This window comes from Eublepharis macularius, chromosome 9, assembly GCF_028583425.1.
Source record: "Eublepharis macularius isolate TG4126 chromosome 9, MPM_Emac_v1.0, whole genome shotgun sequence".
NCBI classification, from domain to species: Eukaryota; Metazoa; Chordata; class Lepidosauria; order Squamata; family Eublepharidae; genus Eublepharis; species Eublepharis macularius.
This window is the reverse complement of record NC_072798.1, coordinates 14,309,143-14,322,058: the sequence shown is the minus strand read 5'-3', so window position 1 is coordinate 14,322,058 and position 12,916 is coordinate 14,309,143. Positions and strand designations below refer to the sequence as shown.

The 12,916-nt window shown below is 44.0% G+C and overlaps 1 protein-coding gene across 2 annotated transcripts in view; it reads left to right on the top strand.

Moving 5' to 3' along the window:
- Positions 1-12,916, top strand: part of SOX5 (SRY-box transcription factor 5) — a 609,684-nt gene that overhangs the window by 153,117 nt on the left and 443,651 nt on the right. The window lies entirely within an intron of this gene.

Here is a 12,916-nt window from a genome sequence, read left to right as displayed (position 1 = left end):
CAAGCATATCCAGTCTCAAATTTCAGCAAAGGAATATGCTAAACAATGCAAATCGGCCTGAGCACTGATGATTCTGGCCTGATCTGTGTATGCAAGAAAGTGGCGGTAAAACAATGAGGCAGTAGAATGGACTGTGTCATACGAGACCACACAAGGAGGTCTGCAATTTGGAATGTCCGCTTGGATGAAATCTCTGCAAAAGAAAACCAGTGCTGTAGACGAAGTAAGGAGTAAAAGCTGTCTTCCTGCTGGACTAGTTTTCTGTTTTCAGGGATTTCCTTATGTGGAAGAATATTCCAAATCAGAATCCACAACCTGACGTCTGTAACGGTTGCAGTGCAGTCTGGAACGTCAGCATTCTACCGCTTTACTGTTTTGCCTCTGTGTAAACCAGTCTTGTGTTATTGGCAACGGGGATGAAGCCAGGACGGAGTACTCCCCTTCTTTCCATTTAACTTGTCCTCCTTCATTTGACAGCATTCCTATGTTACATCTCTTTGAAGTTTTAACCTCAGCTAACACCTCTGTGATCTGTGTGGGTGTAGGGTTGCCCAATTGCACATTGTGACAAGAAACATCCCATACGGCAACCTCTGTTGCCCACTGCTGCTCCGAATGGTGGTTGGGGAATTTTTTTTCAAAAAACCTATCATTTTGCACAATGTGACATCACTTCCGGAGAAAACTTGGAAGTGACATCAGCATGTTGCTCTAGGAATTGTCAGAAACCTCTATACTTTTCTATAATGTTTCTGATGATTCTTAGAGCAACATGATGTCACATCCGTTTTTTCTCGGAAGTGATGTCATGTCGTGTGCAATGCTAGTGCCCCCATGTCCTCATTCTCAAAGCTTTGCACTGCAGTAATGTTTACCCACAATAACAATAATTTAAAAAAAACGATTCTGCTCCAGACTGCATAAGGTATTGATTCAGTCTGGGTTTGATACCTACCTAAGACTCAGTCTTTATATTACAAAGTGCTTGTGTTTGTTGGAGGACAGCAAGATGACTTTTGATCAGACTGAAGTGGGAATTGTGTGCCTCCCAGACACACACTGGCCCTTTTCTGCTCATGAATGTGGCAGCTTCAGCCTTCCCTTCATACTGTTTTTGTGTCCTGAAATTGCCCTGTTCAACTGCTACTCTAACCACTACACATCACTGTGGAAGACCCAGGTCCAACCCCCCTCTTGGCCGTTGAAACTCACGGAAGGACTTTGGCCTGGTTATTCTTTCTCACCCTAACTTACTTCACAGGGTTGTTGTGAAAGTGAAATGAGAAAGGAGAGCCATATATGCCTCTTTGAGCCTCCCAGAGGAACGACCGATTTAAAACATACTAGACGGGTTGTTTTTACATATTAATTCTAAGCTACTTTGGGTGAAAATTGAGGCAGAATATCAATTCTTTAAAATAAATAAATGCAATATGTAAGATACTGAAGAAATGAAAAACGGCAGTGTCCGCTCCCCCTTAGTTCACAGACTTTATTATTCACTTTTCGAAACAGTCGTACACACAGCCTCAGTCAATATGCCAAACCATCGCAAATATAATTTACTTTGATTTTCATTTCTGGAGACTTGAGTGCTAGGCACGTTTACCGTTCACTTGCAAGTATATCACGCAAGGGTAGGTATCTGTTGCTGGGGTGCTCCTTGGCTGTTTACTCACTTGAAAGGTATTAAGTATTCAGAATTTCATTGTTTCCCTTTCTCTGTTATATTTCCCCCACTTTTTAAAAAAGCATGCATGCATACAATAAAAGGTGAGTGATTGATGTGTTCCTAGAAACTAATAATTAACAGATTATTATGTCTTGGAATGATTGACGGCTGAGACTCAATTTTATTTATTTAGTCTCATTTTTTAAAATGATTAGCAAACAAGAATTAGCTTCTTTTTGGTTCCTTTTTTTACTAGAATAAACAGATTGTGGAAAATCTAAAGCTCTTTTCAACTATTGCATTTTTGGTGCTCCAGCCTGCTACCCTCCCAATAGGTAAAGTTACCATTTTGCATGTGTAGGGCAACACATCGGTTTTTCAGCTTTGATCTGGGCGATCATAAGAACATAAAAAGAGGACTGCTGGATCCATCTAGTCCAGCATGTTGTTTCACACAGCAACCCCCTGGTGCTAGGATTGCCAACTCCAGGTTGGGAAATTCCTGGAGATTTGGAGGACAGCAGGGTTTGGGGAGCGGAGGGACCTCAGCAGGTTATAATGCCATAGAGTCCAACCTCCAAAACAACCATTTTCTTCAGCTGCCCACAGATCAGCTGGGAGATCTCCAGTCACCCCATGGAGGTTGGCAACCCTACTGGAATGCCAACAAACAGGCCACAGGGACAATGGCTTCCCGTGGCATTGGTATTCAGAATCTGCTAACTCCATTTATGAGAGTTCCCTTTTATGACCATGGCTAGGGTCTGTTGATGGACCTGTCCTCCATCAATCTGTCTAATGCTGTCTTAAAGTCACTGTTGCTCATGGGCATCTTGATGCCCTCTGACAGTGAATTTCACAGTTTAATTGCCCATCAAGTAAAGAACAATTTCCTTTTCTCCATCCTAGAATCTATCGCACATCAACAGCATTGGGTTGCTCTCAACTATTCAGGTAGAGTTGAGAAAAACTCCCAACGCATTCTCCACCCCATGAATAATTGTATAAATCTCTTATCATGTGCCCCGTTAGCCATCTAAATGAAAAGTCTCGCACTGTCAGCCTTTGTTCATGGGAAAGGTGCCAGTACACATTTTTGAATACTGAACCTGGAAAATATGTATAATGCTCTAATCACATAAATTGGAGAACACGGGACAGGGAGGATTACGTGGAGTGTGCTCTCCCATTCCAAGAGGTTGGAATGCCGAAAACTAAATGACTGTAAAGGGCTATATAATAATAATAATAATAATAATAATAATAATAATAATAATAATAATAATAATAATAATAATAGATTTATATACCGCCCTTCAAGATGACTTAACACCCACTCAGAGCAGTTTACAAAGTATGTCATTATTATCCCCACAACAAAACACCCTGTTAGGTGGGTGGGGCTAAGAGACCTCCTAGAAGCTGTCACCTCCTAGAAGGTCACCCAGCTGGCTTCAAGCGGAGGAGTGGAGAATCAAACCTGCTTCTCCAGATTAGAGTCCTGCCGCTCTTAATCATGACACCAAACTGGCATTGAATGGAACATCTTACCTTAGGGTGGTAGAGTTGGATAAATAGCTGCTCTCTCTCTCGAGGTCTCTGTAATTCATTGGACTTTGGTGTTGGGATCCCAGCCAGGACTGGGTCAAAAGATTTTTGTTATCCCAAGCAGGTACTCCACTGGTTGTCTCCTCCCACAGGAGCTATCTAGCAGCACCTCGGGGATATTACAGGGGCCTGGGTGGCAGAGGTACTGGTCAGGTAGATACCATAGCTTTAGCCTACCCCCATCATTCCCTCCTGTTCTTACACTGGCTAGCATCAAGCTTAGCCTCGGCACTCTCCTTATAAACCCATCTGAAATAGTGGCTGTCGGTACATCATCTGTCAGTGAGTTCCATAGGTAAAATTACAAATTGTGTAAACAATTATTCTTCGGTCTGTCCTCGAATCTATTGCCTATTGATTTTTGTCAGGAATCAGAATCCTTCTTAAGTTGCCCACGCCCTGTTTCTTTTTGGTTGCTCAGAAATCTAACTTCTGGCCATTCTTGTCTGTGTCTCTTCTCTTGACTCACTGCTAAAACCATCGTGCATGGCTAGAAACCTTTTGCTTTAGACCATGGTAGCTTCTTTTGTGCTGATTTCCCTTCCTAACAATTGAATTACCCACCTGCAGTCTTTCAGCAATCATATTATCCTTGTCTTAAGTCCTTACAGTCGCTTATCTTAAGTCCTACCCCCCCCCACACACCCCCACATCGAAATGGGACTTCTTTGGTCCATCTAGTCCAGCAATCTGCTTCCTATGATCAGCAAACAGGAAAGGCAGTAAGAAGGAATATAGTTTCCCTCTTGCTGTTGCATCTCCCTGAACCTAGCATTCGGGGATATAATGTTCCTGAATATGAAGGTTCTGTATGGTTGCTGAGGCTAATATCTATGGACTCTTTTTGGTTTCATTGGGTGCTTTGGAGGTCTGTCATTATCAGAGAGGGAGAAAAGAAAAACTTTTCTCTCCACACTTCATCGCATGGACAAGTTCTGTGAATAAATTGGGCTGTGGATATTGATTTGTTAAAAAATAGTGTTAAACAGCTGGTAGAACTCCAAAGCTGATTGTTTTTCTCCCTGATCTCAAAACTAGTAGCTTGGCTGTAGTTATGCCATGAAACGTTGGTGAGAAACCAACAATTTGATGTTACAGGGAGGTATGCAAAAAAAAAGTGTTATACTTAAAAAAAAGACATACCATTTCTACCATCTTGTTACATCCACCTGTCTTGGAACTGTCAAAAAGGCAAAGCTTGTGTTTGAAAGAAAATGCTTTCTATTTCTGTTGGGATTTGTTCCCCCTCATAAGTGTACCAACTATAATTATATATAACTATGCAGGCCTGTTTTTAATGCTGTTTTATAATTACAGGTCTTAATGCTAGATTATACAAAATCATTTATAAATAGTCAGAAGGGAAGGACTCCCTGAGCTGCGAACCTGTGGACTGCTGTAAGGTTGATGGGATTTCAGCTGTATATACATATAGATGTGGTGTTAGCTTGGTAATGATTGATGAATCCCTTAATTCTCCAACAACTTATGATTTAGAGCCCCCTATCTTTTTTTTCTCCTGACAGATCGTGTTTGTCACTTTTAAAGACACCGGATAAGCCCGTATCTCCCCCCACCTCTTGCAAGTGTCTTTGTGGATTTCTTGAAATATTTCCGAAGGGTTTTTTTAAAACTGGATGTAACAAGATTAGAGTTTCATAATTTTATGGTATAAGCACTTGAGTTGGGATTGAAGTAGAGCTGTGTGCGAAATGACAACACCCTTCCGAACATAGGCTGCTGTGTGCAAAACTGAGGATGAGAAATTGCAGATCAAAACATCCCAGAGTGAAGGAACCAAGTCAAAAGCAGCAGGGGGCTCTCAGATGGCATTTTGTTTAGAGGCTCTGGGATTCACAAAGGATGCCATCCATCGGGAGACCCTGCTGTGTTATCCCTATCCACCCAAGTGAACGGGACCCGTTGCTTGCATTCATTTCAGTGAAGCTTTCTTGGTCAAAGGCATAGACAGATTCATGGAGGAGAGGTCCATCAATGGTGCCTAGCTTTGGTGACTAAAGTGAACCTCCCTATTCAGAGGCAGTCAACCTCTGAATACCAGTAATGGAGGTAACATTAGTGGGAGGTTTCAACTCTGGGCAAATCCACAAGTCTTGGTGTGTCCCGGCGTTGCGGTAAATATTTGCTAAACTTCCCGAAGTATAGCGTCTTTCTACTGCAATTTCTGACTCATGAGTCAGAAATCGCGCTAGAAAGATGCTATACTTCCGGAAGTTTAGCGAACGTTTACTGCAATGCCAGGACGTGTGGATTCAGCCTCTGTTTGTTTTGCCCTGCAAGGCAACTGGTTGTTTGCTGCATGAAACAAGATGCTAAAGTGAGTGGCCCATTGGTCTGATCCAACAGGAGTCTTCTCATTTTAACCACTCGACTGCATCCACACACAAAGCCTGTGACCTGTCAAACAAACACACAGACAAGCTGCCGTGTTTCGTGACCTGACATGCTTGATCAACTAGCCTTCCCCACTTTTTATACGAGGAGCAGAATCAAAATATCCTGTCTTGCTGGTGATCCTGTTACCAGAATTAGTCTACTTGAAAGTAAGAGAATTTGTGGGGGGAATTAGCAGTTATGTGACAGTTATACGAGAGGCCGGTAACCGCAGGGATCTGTCACCAACTTCTACGGGGTCCCCTCCCTTATAAAAAATGAGGCTGGTGCTTAACATCAAACAACAACTTTTGTTAAAAAAACAAACTTCATGTACATACACTCAGAATTATGGGGGTAAAATAATTACACACACATACAGAGTCCTAGGAAGCTTAGCCAGAAGGTGGGAACAGAGAGAGGGAGCAAATATATCTGTCTGTCCGATGAGCAAGGAAGTCTGTGGAGGGAGAGCTTCAAATGTCCAGCGTTCTCGGCCAAGGGAGCAAGAGGCTTAGGGTAAACCTCAAGGGAACACTTTGGATCCAGTGCATGAAGAGAGAGAGGCTTAGGGAAGTGACCCTAAGGGAGCATCCAGGAAGCATGCACAATTTGAATGAGGCCAGGGCTTTACCTTTATAGGTAAAATGTGCCCTGAGGTGGAAGAGCCCACCTAGCCGTTGGAACAAAGGCTCCAACGGTCAGTTCCTGGGATTGACAAAAGATTTGATCGCCTTGATCGGTAGCTACTGGGGTGTGTGAAAGCAAATGCAAAACATGTTCTAGCGCTGTACAAAAGAGAGAGTTTGTCAGTGAATTCCACCGGAGCTAAGTTGATGGATTTTAGGTGGGGACTGTATTTTCCCAGGAACAACTGTATAACGAATGTCATTTGATTAGCTCCTTAATCATGGACAGGAGATCTCCTCACGGAAGGAGGGAAACAAATGTGTTAAGTGGGGACAACTCTGCGAGACCTTTGTTGTATTGGATTCCTTTGGGGCCGGAGAGACTGCAAATCCAATCACCTCTTAATCTTCCTGTGTGACATTCCATGTATGCCATGTTCTCCTGGCTGGGATTCAGCAACTGTTGGAGGTCCTCTGGTGGCCATACAGCAGCCATTTTAAATCCAGAGGCCTGGTGATTCTTAATATCACAAGCAGCCATGTTATTAAAATGGCGGAGGCCGGGCTGACCGCTTAAAATCCTGTCTTGTTTGTGAAACTGCAGTTGCCTGGGTGGCTAAGGCAAGCCTGCCGCATATCATTGAAGAAGATTGTCTGACCGAAATATATTTTCTTTAAAGCTGGCTGGGAAAATTGGATTTCCAGTGTGTATTAGAGGTGCCAACCTCCAGGAGGGGCCTGGAATTGTCCTGGAATTACAGTTGATCTCCAAACGAGAGAGATTCCCCTGGAGGAAATGGCAGATTCCGAGAGGGGAATCACTGGCATTGCATTAGTGCCGAGCTCCCTCTCCTTCCCACCCACCACCCTCCCCAGGCTCCTCTCCCAAATCTCTACGAATTTTCCGACACAGATTTAGCAACCTTAGTGTTTATTTATTTCCTCCCTGAATAATGAGATATTTCTCATGTCAAACCAATGCTGTTTGCATGGATACATACAGCTGGCTAGTGATCACCCTGCATCATGAGTTGTGTGGTTTTTATGCATGCTTGCACTGGTTTGGCACGAACAGATCAAAATGCAAATAGCATGGCTCTATGCTTGCTTGTGGAAATGGAGATAGCATGGGCAACAGGTTAAAATGAAGACTGTCAACCAATTAAAGAATGATGTAGGAATGGCACTTCAGTAACCGGTCAAATATGCCATGAATCCAAGAACGCCACTGTGTAGGTGGAAGCTGAACTAAAAAAAAAGTTGCTATCGTATTCTTCTAGCCCTGCAGCTATCATGGCACACATAGGATCAACTGGACTAACTCATCTGGATGCATTATCCAACAGACACACATCTGGAGAAGTTCAGAGAAAATGGGGTGGGGGATCTTTGCCCATTCTCCTTTATTCTGTCCCCCATGACTTGTGCTCCTCTTCAGCATAAAATGTAAAGGCAGTCCCCTGTGCAAGCACTGAGTCATTACTAACCCATCGGGGGACGTCGCATCACAACGTTTTCGTGGCAGACTTTACGGGGTGGTTTGCCATTGCCTTCCCCAGTCATTTACACTTTGCCCCAAGGAAACTGGGTACTCATTTTACCAACTTTGGAAGGATGGAAGGCTGAGTCGACCTTAAGCCGGCTATCTGAACCCGGCTTCCGCCAGGATCGAACTCGGGTCGTGATGTGAGCAGAGCTTGGGCTGCAGTACTGCAGCTCACCACTCTGCGCCACGGGGCTCTTCCTCTCCAGCATACATCATTAAAAAAGGAATTTTCTTTAAATCCTTCTTCAAAACTCACCTTTACTATAACACTTTTACCTCCCCTATTTAGTTCTCATCCGCTGCCAGAAGAGTGTTTGTATGAGGGCTTGTGGTTCTGTATGGAACATTTATTTGACATGAAGAAGTTCTCAGGTTCAATCCCCAGCAAGTGGGAGGTGATGTTGAAGAACTCTGCCTGAGACGCTGGAAAGCCGCTGCCCATCAGAGTAGACAATACTGACCTTTATAGACCAATGATCCAATTCAGCTTTATGTGTAACAACAGTGTTTGTTCGTATTTTTCATTCTTATTTTTGTTTCTTCCCCTCTCCTTTTTGTCTCCTCAACTTTCAAATATTAAATCTTTGGGGCAAGGATTACTCTGTTTCAAAGGCAGCAGAAAAAAGATCAGTCACTTCTTAAACAGGCTGTCAATCAGCTATTTATTTACAAAGGAAACTATATGAAAGACCCGGGGCAAAATGTAGGCTTTATTTTACTTACTTTATTTGTACCCTGCCTTTTCTCTCCAATGGGGACCCAAACCAGCTTCCATCATTCTCCTCTCCTTCATTTTATCTTCACAACAACCTTGTGAGATAGCTTAGGGCCAAGCTACAAGTGACGAATGACACTTGCCAGGCAAGTGAACAGACTCACGCGTATTCCTCCCTGTTCACTTGCCATTCACTTGAGCTCTATGGGCCAAGCTACACATGACGAATGACACTTGAACGGCAAGTGGATTGAGTGGAGGGCAAGTGAACAGGGAGAAATACACTTGCTGTTCAAGTGTCATTCGTCATGTGTAGCTTGGCCCTACTTGATTAAGTGGAGAGCAAGTGAATGGCAAGTGAACAGGGAGGAATACGCGTGAGGGCCAAGCTACAAGTGACAAATGACACTTGAACGGCAAGTGGATTGAGTGGAGGGCAAGTGAACAGGGAGAAAGACACTTGCCGTTCAAGTGTCATTCATCACTTGTAGCTTGGCCTTGTGTCTGTTCACTTGCCAGGCAAATGTCATTCATCACTTGTAGCTTGGCCCTTAGTCTGATCGAGTGTGATTGGCCCAAGGTCACCCAGAAAGCTTCCATGGCAGAGCAGGGATTTGAAACTGCGTTTTCCAGATCCAAAGAAATAACAAAATATCTTATTTCCAGCCTTGGCTTTGGGCCTATGCACTCCTTAAGCCCTTGAAATGAAACAGCAGCTGGTTATGGACTGAAAAATAAGAAGCCACATCTCTTTTGCTGAATTACTCTCTTACCGAACCTTTGTGACGTTGCAGTTATCTGCAAAATTCCACCAGGCAGAAGAGGGACTTTTCTTAGTTATGTGACTTCTGCTCATTTTGTCCTTTCCAGTGATGGACATGAAATCTGCATGTGGGCAATCATAATTCATTATTACTATTTTTAGTCCTTTACCTGCCTCGTGTAATAACTCAGAGGCAGCGAGCCGCTCTAAATTAGATCACTGGAACAGACCATAAAAAAGGGTTGTTTCCAGGCACTGTTTGTTTCTGCGCCCAGTTGACTGCTATTTCATGCTCAATATGCCAAATTGCTCAGATATGCTTCAGGTCACAGCACCCCTCCCCCCCACTTCAAGAGGGAATGGTGGTTGTGGGAGACTAAGCTTTTTAAAAAAACTATGAAGCCAAAAATCAAACTTGTGAATGCCAGATTTCCTTTTAACTCTTTCCTTGATTGACTGATTGATTGGCACCAGGCTGTCTGTAGTCACGAACCAAAAAACGAACTAACTGAACCAGCCTAAAGTTTGTGGTAGCTTGTCAGAAATGGGATCTGACCAACTGCGGTTCGCGAATCATGAACCGGCCTGGTTGGTGCTTAATTTTGGTTCGTATTTCAGTTCATGCCCACCTCTACTGGTGATGCAGTGATATCACTTCCAGTGGGGCCCAGAAGTGACATCATAGAGTGTTGGTTGTAACATTCACCCCAAACACTTGGTGAAGTGTTGTTCTATTCTCGCCTTTTCCTGCCCTCCCTCCCAGCAACCTTGTTTACAGAGATCTTTGCCTTTGGGAGTAGCAACTTTTGTGGCTCTAAATTACCTCATTGGTGTTGAAAGAAGGGAGCTTTGACCCTCGAAAGCTTACACTCTGAAGATCTTGTTGGTCTCTAAGGTGCTGCTGGACTCAAAGCATGCTGCTCATTGGAGTTAGTTTACATAATGCAGCATAGGTGCTCAAGGATTGGCCTCTGTGGCTTTGTGGTTGGTGGGAACTCTGCTTTTCCTTCAGGAAGCATGGGGTGACAGTTTATGTCCCACATCTATGACGTTTTGCCAGTGGGTTGCTAGATCTGGGAAAGGAAATTTCTGGAGATTTGTGGGTAGAACCTCAAGATGACAGAATTTGGGAGAAGGGACAGTCTTCATTGAGGTATAATGAGAGTCCACCCTCCAAAGCAGCCGCGTTTTCCAGGGGAACAGATTGCTGTAGTCTGGCAATTAGTTGCAATCCAAGGATATCACTAGACCGCAGAGACTGGAGATTGGCCCCTACAGACAACCATGTTATCATTCATAATAGATAATAATAAATTAATTGGTGTATGTGGGGTTACGAAAAGTTATCCCATGTAAGCTCAATGGTGCCAGGTTCCCCCAACCTAAAAATAGGAGGGGGCAGGACATGTACACAAAGTATGCTTACACACCTGCATGCCAGTTCAATGACATCATTTCTGGCATGATCTGGAAAAAGTGGGTTGCACCAGGGATGATGCTATGCAAACCTAGGTTTTTGGGGGGAGTGACTTTTACTGACTTGTTGCTTCTAAGTAGCGCTGGAAATTATGCCATTGGAGCAGGACACAGGTGCTCTCATTCCCAGCCTTCTGCCCCAATTTCCCATCTTTTCCCCCACTGGCCAGGTTAGTGGTAGCTGAGAACGGGAGATCCGCCACCCCCAGTGGAGGACGAGTAACCGTATTTAGGCCTATTAAAGCTCAATATTTGTTTACTATTTATTTATTTACTTTATTTATACCCCACCTTTTCTCCGCAGTGGAGAATCATAGTGGCTTACAACATTATCCCCTTTCCCAACTTTATCTTCACAACAATCATATGAGGTAGGGTAGGCTAAGGATACGTGACTGGCCCAATGCCACCCAGCAAACTTCCATGGCCAAGTGGAGATTTGAAGCTGGCTCTCACAGATACTAGTCTAACACTTTAACTACAGTGGCTCACAATATAAGATTGCCAGCCCGAGAGTGGCAACTGGTGGGAGACTTCCCTGAGGGGGAAGGGCTAGCCTGCAAAGTTCTGATGTCACTGGCAATTAGAGATGGGCATGAAGAAGGTCTGCAAGAAGTCCATCCTCTGTTGCCTAGGAAACTGATTGATTGGCATCAGGCTATCTGCAGTCATGAACCAAAAAACAAACCAAACCAGCCTAAAGTTTGTGGCGGTTCGTCAGAAATGGGATCTGACAAACCGTGGTTTGCAAACCGGCCTGGTTCGTGCTTAATTTTGGTTTGTATTTCAGTTTGTGCCCACCTCTACTGGTGATGCAGTGATATTACTTCCAGTGGGACCCAGACGTGACATCATAGAGCGTCGGTTGTACCATTCACCCCAAACACTAATGGTTTAACCATAGAGCTTGGGCAAATGCTAGAGTGTTACCCAACATGATGACGTCACTTCCAGATCATGCTTAGAGTGACCTAATGGCATTACTGGCAATGCTAGTCATTCTCCCCTGATGCTCAACTGAGCAGTAGCCAAGCGAGCCAGTGAGGGCGGGATGTTCTTTCTGGTTTATCAAGTGTCCTTTTCAGACATTATTGCACTGACCTACAAGTGGTGGCCCTGATCTTCTGATCCTTGAAAAACGTGATCTGGCCACAGGGATCCATGCTCTGGTTACATCTAGGTTATATTACTGTAATGTGCTTTACGTGGGGCTGCCTTTGAAAATAGTTTGGAAACTTCAGCTCGTGCAAAATGCAGCAGCCAGGCTATTACTAGGGGCAGGATACAGGGAATGTATCACCCTAGTGCTTAAAAGACATGCGTTGGCTGCCCATTTGTTTCCAGGGACAACTGAAAGTGGTAGATCTTACTTTCTAAGCCCTAAATGGCTGGGGACCAGGGTACTTGAAGTACCGCCTCCTCCCGTAATGTCCAGCTTGCCAGTGAAGATCCACTTTGCAAGCCCTGCTCTCTTTGTCGCTGCTTTCAGAGGTGAGGTGGGTCACAAGTTGCAACCAGAAACAGGGCTTTTTCAGTAGTGGCACCTTCCCCTTGAGGTTTGCTTGGCACCAACAATGTTCTCTTTTAGGTAGCAGGCCAAAATGTTTCTGTTCGCCCAGGCTTTTAATTAAGAGGTTGATTTTGTACCACTACTTTAGCCTGGAAACTTGTTTTGAGCTGTCTGGGGTCTATTTTACTGATCCGTGTTTTTCTGCTGGGCTGGGACTTTTTAAAGGTTCTATTGGACCTTAGTCTTGCTCTTCTACTATAGACCAACACCCACCTGAAACCAACTATCAATGAAGGTGTACATATAAACGGGCCTTTCTGTTTCCATTGAATTCAGTAAGTTTTAAATAGAGGGTATATTTTCACAAAGGCTAACAGACGACGGTGCTTCTAACTTTCAGCCACAAAAAAGTTTAAGCTTTTCAGCTTTATGCTTTTCTGTCCCTTTTCTTTCATTTGATCACTGAAAATGTGCAGTTTTCTAAAGGGGGGAGAAAGGGGGCAAGTCAACAACAGCATACACTGGGTGGATGTTCGGTCCCATGCGAGCTGCTGCAAAGTATTCAAGAGATCCTACTATTTCCCCCCACCTCTAAAATAAAAT